Source organism: Pelodiscus sinensis, chromosome 6 (assembly GCF_052426305.1).
Source record: "Pelodiscus sinensis isolate ZL-2025 chromosome 6, ASM5242630v1, whole genome shotgun sequence".
NCBI lineage: Eukaryota > Metazoa > Chordata > Testudines > Trionychidae > Pelodiscus > Pelodiscus sinensis.
Window position 1 is genome coordinate 72,944,489 of NC_143057.1, and position 13,488 is coordinate 72,957,976.

General features: G+C 40.4%; 1 protein-coding gene across 9 annotated transcripts in view; it reads left to right on the top strand.

The window, feature by feature from the left end:
- KIAA0825 (KIAA0825 ortholog) overlaps positions 1–13,488 on the top strand; it is a 386,099-nt gene that overhangs the window by 14,683 nt on the left and 357,928 nt on the right. For all 9 annotated transcript variants that reach the window (XM_075932132.2, XM_075932137.2, XM_075932129.2 and 6 more), the window contains one exon: positions 7,192–7,303. The gene's annotated coding sequence lies outside the window, so the exon portion shown is untranslated. The remainder of the gene's footprint in view (positions 1–7,191; positions 7,304–13,488) is intronic.

Below are 13,488 nucleotides of genomic sequence, written 5' to 3' on the forward strand. Positions count from 1 at the left end.
ATGAAATATTATGGCAATTTAAAACATCATTAGTTTATATAAAATACGTCAACATGCAAAAAATCCACAGGAAGAAGAAGACTTTTCCACCCTTAAATGCAACTAACATGTTAATACATTATAAAAAATTTTGTCTATTTTATCAGAGAACAAGATCTATATAACCTTAATCTTTTTTGTCTCCTTTGACCTACTTACAATTCCAATCCCCTTGATTGAAATGTAGGTTATTAAGATAGCTCTTAACTTGAAAATGTTAACACTGATTTTGTAATATTATTGGTACTTTATATAGTTTTGTTAAAATATCAGTTTATTGTTCTCCAACTGAAATGGTGTATTCAAAGTAACAATATTAATGGCCATATTTAAATCTCAGTGTTTGATATGCCTTAAAAATCTCAATATTTTCCATGTCTAAATGAGGAGTGGGCAATAATTTTTGACGGAGGGCCACTACAAGATTTTGGTAAGTGGTAAAGGGCTATACTTTTCTATGGAGGGAATGCGGGTCTGGGATGGAGGTTAGGTGCAGAAGGAAGCTCAGGGAGGGGGACTGCAATGTAGGAGAGGGTGTGGAGTCTGAGACGGAATTTCGGTGAAGGAGGGAGGTTGTGACCTGGGGCAGGGAATTGGGGTGCAGGGTCTTGGAGGGTTATGGGTGAAGGAGAGGATTCTGGCCGGAGGAGGGGGAGGGGGAATGTAGGAGCAGGTGCAGGGTCTAGGCGGGAGTTGTGACTTGGGATGGAGGGTGCACAGGGTTTGGGTGGTGATCTGTTTTAAATACCCCTAGTTTAAATCTAATGTGTTTTTAAAACACTAATGATATCATAAATCTTCAGTTATTCAGCACATTTGTACAGCTATGATAATGGAGTGTTATTAGGACCCTTCCAAATTCATGGTCCATTTTAATCAATTTCATGGTCATAAGATATTTTAAATAGCTGAAATCATGAAATTTACTATTTAAATCTGAAATGTCATGGTATTGTAGTTGCAGGAATCTTGACCCAAGCAGGAGTTGTGCAATGATTGCAAGGTTATTGTGGGAATGAGGGTTACAGTACCACTATCCTTAATTCTTTGTTGTTGGGGATGGTGGCCCTGCCTCTGGAGCTGGGCAGCTTGTTACACTGAGGATGCTTAAGCCTAGATTTGCAATCTGATTAATAATTAATTAATTAAACCTCAGTGGAAGTTGCAGATACCACCAAACCTCATCTATCATAGGTGTTTGTTGATTAACTTGCTGCAGAGAAATAAAAACGTTACACAATTTAAAGGGGCCAAACCATATATTTTAAAAATTTGAAAGGTACAACAAGGAAATAGGTGAACACTCTTAATATCCCAACCCAAGAAGAAATAGGAGGATAGTAAAGTACCCCACAAACACAAGGATTACACAGACAATAATTACACTATCCAGCTGTCGACGATGGAGGTGATGCACCTGTCTTTCAAGCCTTTGGCTAATTAAAGCCTCTAGCGAGAGACTAGGAGGCGATCCCTTGCAGCGATGTCCTCTGCGGTGCTCTCGACCTCAAGCCTTAGGCTCCTTCCGAGCCCTTGGCGAGGAACAGAGAGGCGGTCCCTCGTAGACCCTGGGGGGACGGGTGGAATGCAGGCAGGTGGTGAAGTCCTCCTCCGGGGCCTTCCGCTCCTGGACGCAGGATTCACTGCCGGTAGGTTGCCTGGCACTGGCCTTCGGGTTGATTCCGCCCTTCAGCTGGAACCAGCGATAGACGAGCTACTCCTGTACCCAGACTGGATACACAAAATCCCTAATTAAACTAACACGACGCCTCCCGTCACGATATAATACCCTGGCCGCTTGAGCGTAGAACCGATGCACTATACTAACGGACAGACTCGATGACGACCCTCTAACTAACCTAGCTAGCTATAGACATGGACAGGGGATAGGGTGGAACGCTGCAGAAGAAGCGAACAGCAAACAGCGAACAAGCGGGAAAGGTGAACCAAAACTTAAGTAGTTTCTCCCCATGAATATTTATGAGCCGTAGCTTTAAACTCATTGGACCTTGCTTGGGTAAACAAGAGTCTCTGATTGGGTGTCTGAATAAACAGCTTTAACAGTCTGGGGTGAGTGTACTGTGTGCAGTAGCACATGGTGACGTATGCAGCAGAAGCTAGAACCATCTATGTAAATATTTATGACAGTCATCACATATTCATTGTCACTACTCATGCATATTGATGAGAAGGCGGGGGACCATGTTACAAGCTGGAGAGTAGTAGCTGCTGGCCAGGAAACTAGCTCTGAAGGCAGAGCCACTGCAGAAGTAAGAATAGTATGGTATTGCCACTTTTTTACTTCTGTGCTACTGGGTTCAGAGCTGGGCAGTCAGAGACTGGTGGCTAGTGACTGAGAGCCCAGCTCTGCAGGCAATTGCACAGAAGTAAGGGTGGCATGGTATGATATTGCCACCCTTGCTTCTGTGGTGCTACTTGTGGGGCATCGACTTCAGAGCTGGATTCGTGGCCAACAGCCGCCATTCTCTGACTGCACAGCTCTAAAGGCAACACAGAAGTAAAGGTGGCAATTCTGTGACACCTCTCCCCCAACATCCTGTCCCTCCTCTATCAGCCCTCTCCCTTTCCATGTTATGGAAAACAATCAAATTCCAGGCATTCCACACCCATCCCATTTTCCTGGTACAGACAAACCCTGACCTTGCTTTAAGTTAAGAGGAAGCTGCATACCAAATTTGATGGCATCTAAGAGGAAAAACTTCAACAACGAATAGTCTAGCAGTACAGCTGGTCTCCAACTTACAGCCACCTCGACTTACGACCATCCACGCTTATGAACAGTGCGGTCGCAATGTAACTTAATGGGTTCTGAGTTACGACCATTCCGAGTTACGGCCAAGCATTTGGTCCGTAACACATTCGTAACTCGGGGACCGGCTGTACCTTAAAGACTAACAAAACATCATGAGCTTTCATGGGTACAACACTCTTCTTCAGACACCCTATATCAGAAGCCCACCGACCGCTACACTAACCTTCATGCCTCCAGCTTCCATCCCAGACACATTTCTCAGCCTATTGTATACAGCCAAGCCCTAAGATACAACTGAATTTGCCCCGACCCCACAGACAGAGACAATCACCTACAAGATCTTTACAGAGCATTCCTAAAACTGAAATACCCACCTGGGAAAGTGAAAAAACAAATTGACAGAGCCAAAAAGTACCCAGACATGAACTACTTCAAGATAGACCCAAAAGAGAAAATAACAGAACTCCTTTTGTTATTACCTATAGTCCACAACTCAGACCCCTCCAGCGCATTCTACAACCCATCTTGGAAAATGATCCCTCACTCTGAGGCCGTGGGAGAAAAGCCTATTCTTGCTTACAGACAACCCCCCCAACCTGAAACGAATTCTTTCTGGCAACCATGCCACATCACAAGCCTCCAGAAACCCAGCCCTGCACCCAAAAACGATGCCAACTCTGCCCACATATCTATACTGGTGAATATGTCACTGGAGCCAACAACATAAGCTACCAAATCAAAAGGTCATTTGACTGCACATCCAGTAATTTGATCTATGCCATCAGTGCCCCATTGCCAGGGCTCGACAAATCAGTGAATCTACTCGACCATAGCAAGTAGATTTCAGCTGGTCACCCCGTTCACCAACGGCGCACACATGCGCAATGCGGGTCTTGTGTTTGCGCAGTGCAGGGCTGGTGAGTAGATTTCGCCGTGGTTTGTCAAGCCCTGCCCGTTGCTATATATATTGGACAAACTGGACAGTCTCTACAGGAAAGAATCCTAAACTCATAACTCCGGTCTCATGGTACCATCTACATGTTTTGTTAGTCTATAAAGTGCTTCCAGAACATTTTTTTTTTCTGTAAATGAAGTTAAGTTTCAAGGCTTTCCTGTTTATTTGGCTTGTGGAATTGGCCTAACACAACATGGTGGCTATGTCTACATTGAAATGATCTTGCGCAAATACTCTTGTGTTAAAGTATTTGTGCATGAGTGCGTCTACACTGGCATGTGCCTTTGCGCAAGAGCATCCGTGCCAGTGTAGATGCTCTCTTGAGCAAGAAAGCTACGATGGCCTTTTTAGCCATTGGGCTTTCGTGCGCAAGAAATTCATGTTGCCTGTCTACACTGGCCTCTTGTGCAAGAACAGTTGCGCAAGAGGGCTTATTCCTGAGCTGGAGCATCATAGTTCTTGCGCAAGAAGCACTGATTTCACACATTAGAATGTCAGTGTTCTTGCACAAGAACTCCCTGCCAGTGTAGACAGGCAGCATGTTTTTGCGCAAAAGCGGCCTCTTTGGCGCAAGATCACGCCAATGTAGACACAGCCGGTAACTTTGAGATCCATTAATGAGTGCCCGGGCAGGTTAAAATGTTCTCCAACAGGTTTCTGTGTGTTACCTTTTCGGATATCTGATTTAGGAGGAGTTCTAGAACAAATAGACTTGCAGGCAGACACAGATGGACTCACCCACAGACAGAACCACAAATCTCTAATATAGTAGACTTCCGATAACCTATGGGACCTAGGTGGTGCCAGATTATCAAATATGCCGGACTATCAGGGGGTACAATAAGATGGTTTTATATATATATATATATATATATATATATACACACTGTATATAAAGTGTTCTTAACCCTTTTTATTGTACATACTGTATACTGTAATGTTTTAGTTTTTTTAAGCCTTTTTTACCCTTTTTCTCAGTTCAGCTGCTGCTGCTGTTACCTTGTGACTCATTTTTTGCCAAAGCTCACTCACTAGGCTCTTGCCATTTTGATGCCGGACTATCAGGAGTGCTGGACTATTGGATGCTGGACTATTGGAGTTTTACTGTATATAGGTTCAATAATAATTTTCCAGTTGTGTATAGCATTATGTAGTTTTTGTTGAAACTAAAAGTTCATTTCTCTCACTGAAGAACCTTTTAGAGGAGCTTTGTAGCCAGCCATACATTTTGTCCAAGGAAGGATGAACAACCACTTTTATTTAAACATCTTTTAATTGAACATCTAATTCACAGAAAAGGAAGTACTGTAGTTAATATGTGAGAAATTTTCTTCTCTGCTTAAGTGTACTTTGCCAGCTCAAAGCTTTCTCCAGACAATCAACATAATGCAGCACTGTTTCATTTTCTAAGAGTAATGCAGTTAGCAATTTCCCTTTAAAAGTAAGTGTGTCAGTCAGCTGTCACCATTGCGATATGCCTGATTTCTCTCTTGCAGAGCACAATTCAGTTCTAAGTCCAAATCATCTGCATGGCAATGCAACAGGGCTGCCAGAATGACTCTGTCTCTTTTACTTTTTAATTCTTTCTTCCTATTCAATACATTTTTATTTTATGTTATTGATCAATCTGAAACTGGTATACTTAAACTTAATTTTACTAGTCTTTAGTTAAAATCACTGAAATAATTTATGTAGGTTTTTCTGCTTACACAATTCATTTTTAGTAAATAAGGTACTTTATTTAACTTATGACTTGTCTAAACATGTTGAAAGTACTGAATTTTAAGGCATAACATTCACACTCTGAAAAGGGAACAGTGACAAGTTCAGTCAAAAGGAAAAAAGAGGAATAATTTATAAAAGGAACTGTAGATAATGATGCCAGCCGGTTGTTTTAAAGTGCATCTATCTCAACTTTAATGAATTAGATTTGTCAACAGCATATGTTTTATGCACTACTTCTAATGAAGTGGCATACCAGCAATACTGTGTACTTTGAGGTTTATTCCATCAAAGCTTTTTGCTGTCTTAAAGTAGACCTTTTTAAATAATAGATACTAAAAACTACATTTAAATAACATTAAGGTTGTGACACAAACACCAAATGACAAACTTCTGGCAATTCAAAGTTAAGGATGACAACTTGTCATTAACTCACATTGTTGCTTTTTAAAAAGAAGCACAATAGCATGATTTAAGGACTGAGTGTCAGCTTAACTTTAAATTTCTTGGCTTTTGTTCTCTGGTGTCACAACCTTAATGTCATTTTTCATACAGCTTTTTGCATTTTTATTTCTTTAAAAAAAACCCTGTTTTTGTACCCAAGAGACAGTAATGGGTTCTTCAATAGTTTTGGTCTGCTTGTTAAATGCATATTATGCAGGAGTTTAATTTTTAGGGTTTGTAGTGGTATTAGTGATTTCCAGCTTACATAACAGCTATTGGTTGTGAGTTCATTACATTGCCACAGCTGATCATTCCTGGAGAGCACTCTAAAAGGAATTTCCATTCTTCTATACAAATTAATGAATTTTTAAAACTCTCCATAATTTTTACTCATTTTTTAAAATTACTTGACATGAAAGAGGCAGGAAGCTTCTTTTCACAGAGTTGTATTATAGAATATTCAGTTGATGGATAAGATATATAGAACTTATCTATACCAAGCAGTATTTTTCACTTATGTAGCTCCCACCAGTTAAATCTGATTCCGACTAAGGGTATGTCTACACTACCCCGCTAGTTCGAACTAGGAGGGTAATGTAGGCATACCGCAATTGCAAATGAAGCCCGGGAATGAATTTCCCGGGCTTCCTTTGCATAAGCGGGGTGCCGCCATTTTTAAATCCCCGCTGGTTCGAACCCCGTGCCGCGCGGCTACACGCGGCACAAACTAGGTAGTTCGAACTAGGCTTCTCCTCATTCCACAAGGAATAATGGTAGTTCGAACTAAGAAGCCTAGTTCGAACTACCTAGTTCGTGCCGCGTGTAGCCGCGCGGCACGGGGTTCGAACCAGCGGGGATTTAAAAATGGCGGCGCCCCGCTTATGCAAATGAAGCCCGGGAAATTCAAATCCCGGGCTTCATTTGCAATTGCGGTATGCCTACATTACCCCGCTAGTTCGAACTAGCGGGGTAGTGTAGACATACCCTAAGTTATTGGTGAGAAGACTTACACCCAATCACACAAACATTTGAAGCATATACAATCAGAAGTGAAGAAACTCAAAATTAAAACTAGCACTTATCTTATGCTATTGGACAGGGATAAATTTAACAATTTATCACTGAGAAATAAGATGTTTCTCTCTTTCTTGCAACATGTTTTAGTAACATTTAAATGTGCTTAAGACTTACTTGTGACTTTTTTTATTCCTAAAATGCTACCAGTAGGTAATCTTATTACTTGTTTGTTTTTACACAGGGCTATTGAAAAATTTCCGGTAATGCTGAGGGAACTCAACATGATCCCTTAAGAAATCTGTTAAAACTGAAGATCGCAAGATGCTGTTACAAAGAAAATCTTTTTAGTGAAGGTACTGTACTTTATACATATGCAGCTCACAAAAAGGATATTTTCCAAGATTGACCTGTTATAAATTATATATGTTTATGAAAGTCTAATGTGATGATTACACATGTATGGCACGAGCTATGATATTCAAAACACAGTTCTCCCACTGACCAGAGGTAAAGGATGAAAGATAACTGTACATCTTAAAAACTCTTTGACATACAGGTCAGATGTTTCTAATCAAAACTATGTGAGATTTTATTATTTAAACTCTTGTTTGGAGAACCATATAACAGTTGCAGACTTTGAATTTCAGGGGTTTTTTAAGTTAAAAGAAAAGTTAAAAGTGAACTTGTTCATGGTGAGCTATTATAGAAATTCATAACTGCTCTGTGGACCAGATGTACTTGACATAATCATAGAGAAATAGGGAGATCTGGACTCTGAATATACTTTGCGTGATTGTGTTGTACAATGTGACTAGGTTAGTGCAATGTAGTTGTTTTGTATGTATCAGCATACTGTATGTTCACTCTTGTCATATGGTACATAGACAGACATAGCAATTATTATTATATTAGTTTATAAATTGTTTATATGCTGAGTGAGTTACCTTAAGGGTATAGTACATTAAAGATTCTTCTACATTAGGAGTCGTCAGTAAGTAGTCCATGATTCAAAACTGGACCACCAGACACTTTTCAGTGGACCGCTTGGGCTGAAGGTGAGCAAAAGCTAGAACCACATGGAGTCATAACTGATCCCCAGTGCAGGACATTCCAGCACAGTGCAAAAGGTTGGGCAATGTGTCCCTGGGTGGCTGCTTGTGCAGTCACAGTCCCACCGGTAGCACAACAAGCTTAAGGGAGCTTAACAGTCTCATTCTCTCTCCATTTCACCTCCAGTCTTCTGCTTCTGCAACATCCTGGCCTCCCCCACTCCCACCTCTCTTGTGGAGTCTCCTGGATCCCTTCCACTATCCAGAACCTTCTTCCTTCCCCTCTGCATCAAAAAGGTTCCCAAAAAGGGTCATCACAGTATTAGCTGGATTATATCTAATAGTTTCATCCAGGTTCTAAGATCAAAAGTACTCACATAATCACACTCTGCTTTGCTGCCCAGATCCCAACCCATATCTGTATATTTTCTTTCCTGCCCCATGTCTGCTACTTTGGGGGCATGGAAGGATGTTTAGGTGGCACTTATGGCAACATCAGGTCAGCCCTATGTGCTGTTTTTTCAGTTTAGAGAAATATTGTCAGCCTGCTCTCCAGGCAGGGAGCTGATGGGAGATTGGGATATTTGGGAGGAGACTAGTATTCTATACCTACAATATTTTTCTTTGAGAAAACCAAAGTACTCTTTGTAAACTCAAAACAAATTCAAAACTTAACAGTTGTCTGAAAGTACTTTAATACTACTATTTGCATCTGTTTGAGAAAGAACATAGGTAAAATATCACTCAGATTTATTACATTTTTCTTGGATGTTATTTTTACATTATAGAGGGTTTTGTACTGGCTCATACATTTTAATATTTAATTTTCATTCCTGCATCATCATATGTCCCATAATGTTCAAGAAGGCTTCTATCTTAGCACTAGACATGATGGAAGTTTGCTTAATATTGTAAGATTCAGAGCTAAGGTGAAGGAGATCATCATAAGGTACCCGTTTGCAGATAATGTAGCCCTTGTAGAGCATCAACACTGAGTTACAACTTCTTATCAAGTTTCCTCTTCATGCAAAATCTTTGAGCTAGCAATAAACTTGAAGATGGTTGTCATGAACCAAACCTCTTCAGAATCCGTTCCAAGTATCACCTTAATGATATTTGTCTGGTTGTTGTTAACCAGTTTTGCTACCTTGCCTCTACCATTACCATCAATGTAGATCTTCATGCAGAACTCACTAGTAGAATCAGCAATGTGAAGAATTTTGATCTTTTGCAAAATAGAGTCATAAAAATAACAAGATGTCAACTAAAGTGAAAATCCATAAATATGAGAGATGTTTTGTCCACTCTTCTATGTGGCTCAAACACAGACAACTTACACCAAACATACCAAAAGACAAAAGAGCTTTCATATCAGATGCTTGAGTAAAATTCTTTGTAAGATGGTAAAAAAGAGTAACAAATGTGGAAGAGTTAATTTGTGCTGGTATGTCATTCATAGGAACATTGATTAATAAGAAAAGATTCAGGTGGCTTGGACCTGAATGTTGGAGAACAGGATCCCTGAGAGTGTGCTGTTTCCTGAAGCCCACTTAGAGTTGTAAAGATAGACCAACTGCTGCACAGATTTTGGGATGCTTGAAAGGATGACTTGGGATTCTCTATGGATGGTTGGGAAAGGAGTTCAGAATGCCACTGTGATTGGTGGAGTCAGTTTGTAGATGGAGTGAGGAACCATTGTGAAGCAAATGGAGTCAAGCTTTGTGATGACCAGTATCAGAGGAGGAAAGAATCTGCTGCTCAGATTCAGAGTGTTGCTGGTGCCTGGGTATGTCCTACCTAGTCACTCATGCATTGGACTCAACAGCCATCAAAGAACTCATCAGTACACATGTCTTGCTTTGTAAAGGGCTACAATGGCATTGATTAACTTGTTATATATCAAATATTGTAAGGGATAATCAAATGCAACAGAAAAGACCGTGACATCACTCCTTGGAAAAATGCATATCTGCACATAATGAATGGCAAGTAATCACATACTATAAAATAGGGACTCAGTAGATTTAATCCATGAAATAATAGGCAAAACAAACACTGTCCTGGAATATTTAAGGACTCATAAAGTGGCTGCAGACCATCTTGAAGGCAGACTAAGAAGAGTTAACTATATAATTAACGGAGTGAACTGTCATGGGAATAGGTAATATATCATGGTTGATGTGCTTTCCTAACAGCTAAAAGGAGACATATTTATTGAATTGGTCATTGACTTAAATAGGTGTTTCCCCTTAGTAAGGGTTGTGTATTTACAGAAGAACTTGGCCCAGTGGTATTTATACAGGATGATTCCTATTTACTCCTGGAGGGGTATAGAACTAGATCCTGGCCATTTGATATGGCCAATATGGTGTATTCAGATTCTACAGGCTGCAAGCATTCATTTAAGAAACAAAATAGTAAATTTCTAATATTCATGGTTGCAAATATCACTTTCAAAATGTGAAAGAAATATTAAGAATTCAGTAATGTATACCTGTATCTACAGCCTGAAACAGTAACTCTGGGAGGTGTGAGCTCCCCTGCTTCCATCCATCTTTTACAATTAATGCTAAGCCTAATGATGACACTGCAAATGCCAGCATTAACTATTTTGTGATTGATCATTTTAACAGATATAACGGAAAAAGAGCTGTGAGCCAAGATTGAAGAATTGGGAAGCTAGTATAGGAGAAAAGGAAGGAAAAGAGAAAGGGAAAACATTTGAAAAGGTAGTGAAGGAAGAGAAACAAAGGGCAGAAATACCAGTATGTGACAGCATTCACTCGTGACTAGTGGCACCTCATCCAGGGGATAGCTCTGGCCAGGCATTGCACCCTTCTCTGGCAGTGTCTGTCCTGTTGTTCTCTCATCGTCTCACTCTGGAACCACAGCTTTCTCTGTGATTCAACCCTCTGCACAGGTCACTCCATTGTTCCCGCTTCCAGGGGGAATGCAACAAATTTGTTTTATAACAAATCAGGCAATCTATTGTCCCCTGCCTTGTCAGTGTTGCATCCCCAGTGCCCATAGGGAAACCCAAAGCTCTCACAACACTACAGTCAGCAGCCCATGCTTGCACTCAGGACAGCCAACAGAATTGCTGAGCCAGGGGGAAAGGTGTGGGGGAAGGGACCCTGGAAAGGGGTAGGGTAGAAGGGACCAGGGCTAGCCTCCCCCAGCCAGCCCTTCAGCACTGCCCAGCCAGCACTGGGGGTTCTGTCAGCAATTTAAAGGTCCCCAAATGCCTGGTGCTGCTGTGATAGTGGCAGCCAGGAGCCCTGGCCCTTTTTAAATAGCTGTGCCCTGGGGTAGCTGCTTATTTTCCCCTCCTCCACCCGTTGACGGCCTTTCCTGCATTGTCCTCTCTTTCTGCTTTCTCTTGGAGCCTTTCTTGCCTTCTTGGGTTTCCCTCTTTCTGGGTTCACCAGCCTTTCAACTCTGTCTCAAAGAGTGACTGCAACCTATCTTCTTGATGTTCCTTTCTGCTCTTAGCTTCTGGGTTTTATACAGGCACCTCCTATTCCTGTCCAGCCTCATTTCATTAGTCCCTGGCTCTTTCTCCAGGTGAAGCTTGAGGAGTTAATTGACCTATCTGGCCACTTTAATTAACCCTTTCAAGTGTTGTGTGGCATGCCACCACATAGCAGTTGTCCTAAATGTGACTATTTTCTTTTGAATAATGCTGAACATCATAATAGAGTATGAGCAGATAACGTCTTAGAAGTTTAATTACTATATAAAGAGCATAGTCTCCTAAAGATAAATATACCAGGTTATTGGCTATATCTGCTGTGGGAATGTCGCTAGCTGCCCTACTGATGAGGGAGGAGGCAAGATAGGAATTTTTCTCTTTCCATACTGCCAGGTGCAGTTGGGGGTTTTTCACCTTCTTTACAGCAAGTTCAGATGAGTTCTGTTAATGAAGAACATGATGGATGTGGTAGGCAATATGTTGCAATTCATTATTTAAGTGTTCAAGAGATGTTCAATGCAGGTACTCCATAAAACAAGATATACAGTAATGGATAAATGGCTTCGGGAAAGGACTTAGGGCGAAGTGCTCAGTAATTGAGCAAGCTGGAGATAATTGGGGACTCCTATGGCTGGTACAGCATGGAGCCAACCCCCTATCATTATATTCCATCTTACCTTTCCTATGAGGGGGGTAGTTGGTAAGGTCCTGGCAATGGATATGTTGGATGGACCTATATGGAAGGGAGGGGGGAAGTTGGTTGAACCCCCATTCCCACCCCCCAGGGAGTGTAAGGTCCCAGCAATGATCCACGCCACTCCTGGGAGTGGGGAAGCACTAGTAATAGCAAAATCTAAACCCATGTTGCTTCTGAAAGAAAAGGAGTGGGGGGGCTACATGCACTGTACAGTTTATCTGCTGGGTAGTCCCACACATCTAATAGTAAAGTTGTGGCCTGACTTAATCCATATCAAATGTCTTTTATCCTTCTTTAGGCATAGCCAGACAAAGGCATAGCTTTAGTTCCTTTAAATTGCTTCCTAATGGCTAACTGCGCTTTAAAGTCTGATACAGCTTTGTATAAAATGTGATTTTTTTTTTTCCAAGTCAGAGAACCTAGATTCTGTAACTACCCAGAAGTAGAGGTAGGCAGGACACTATTTTGCTGGCCCATGAGAATTTTTGAGATGTCAACATTTTTCCCATTCCAAATCAGGATGAAAAGTCAAACACTCAAAAAAATTAAAAAACTGAATTAGTTCAATTAAAAAAAAGTTATGATTTTGATTTTTTTAAATTACCTTTATTTTTAAATTTAAAAAAAGTTTCAAGCCATAAATATAAGTTTTTCTTTTTGAAACAGCGAGACTTATTGACAATTTTTCTAATTTCATTCAGATGATATTTTTTTTAACAAGAAATTTGTCAAAATGAACCTTTTCCTGAAGACAGAAAGGAAAAGTTCCTTGGTTGTGTTATGTAGATCAGACCCAATGGTTTCCTCTAGCCCTGGAATCTGTGAATCTATGAGCAGCATTGGTTTAGTTGAAATTGTTGTTTTCTGATGGGAAAAAAATGTTTTGTTAGAAAATTATTGATCAGCTGTATCCAGAAGCCCCTTGCTGCTTAGTATTATAATTTACTTTTTTCCTCATGTAAATTTTCATACTATGCTTTAACTGACTCTCATAAACTCTAATTAGAATACGGGTTATGCAATGTAGTGGTTCAATAGTAAAATCAATTACTTTTAAACTTGATACATGTGAAACAGTGGGTATGCTATTAAGTTTACTTTGAAGACAATCAGTCGGGGGAAAAAGCATGCAGACCATATGATGTTGTAGAACCTTATTTTTCTGGAACACTGTTTCAAAAGTCAAATTGTCAGCTTTCTTCGACTATCATTCAAGAGAATGAAACCGTAACGTCTATGCTCCTTACAAGTTTGATTTAAATCATTGTTTAGGTCTGTGAGTTTTAGCATTATTTAGTTAGTGCATTTTAGAAATATGAA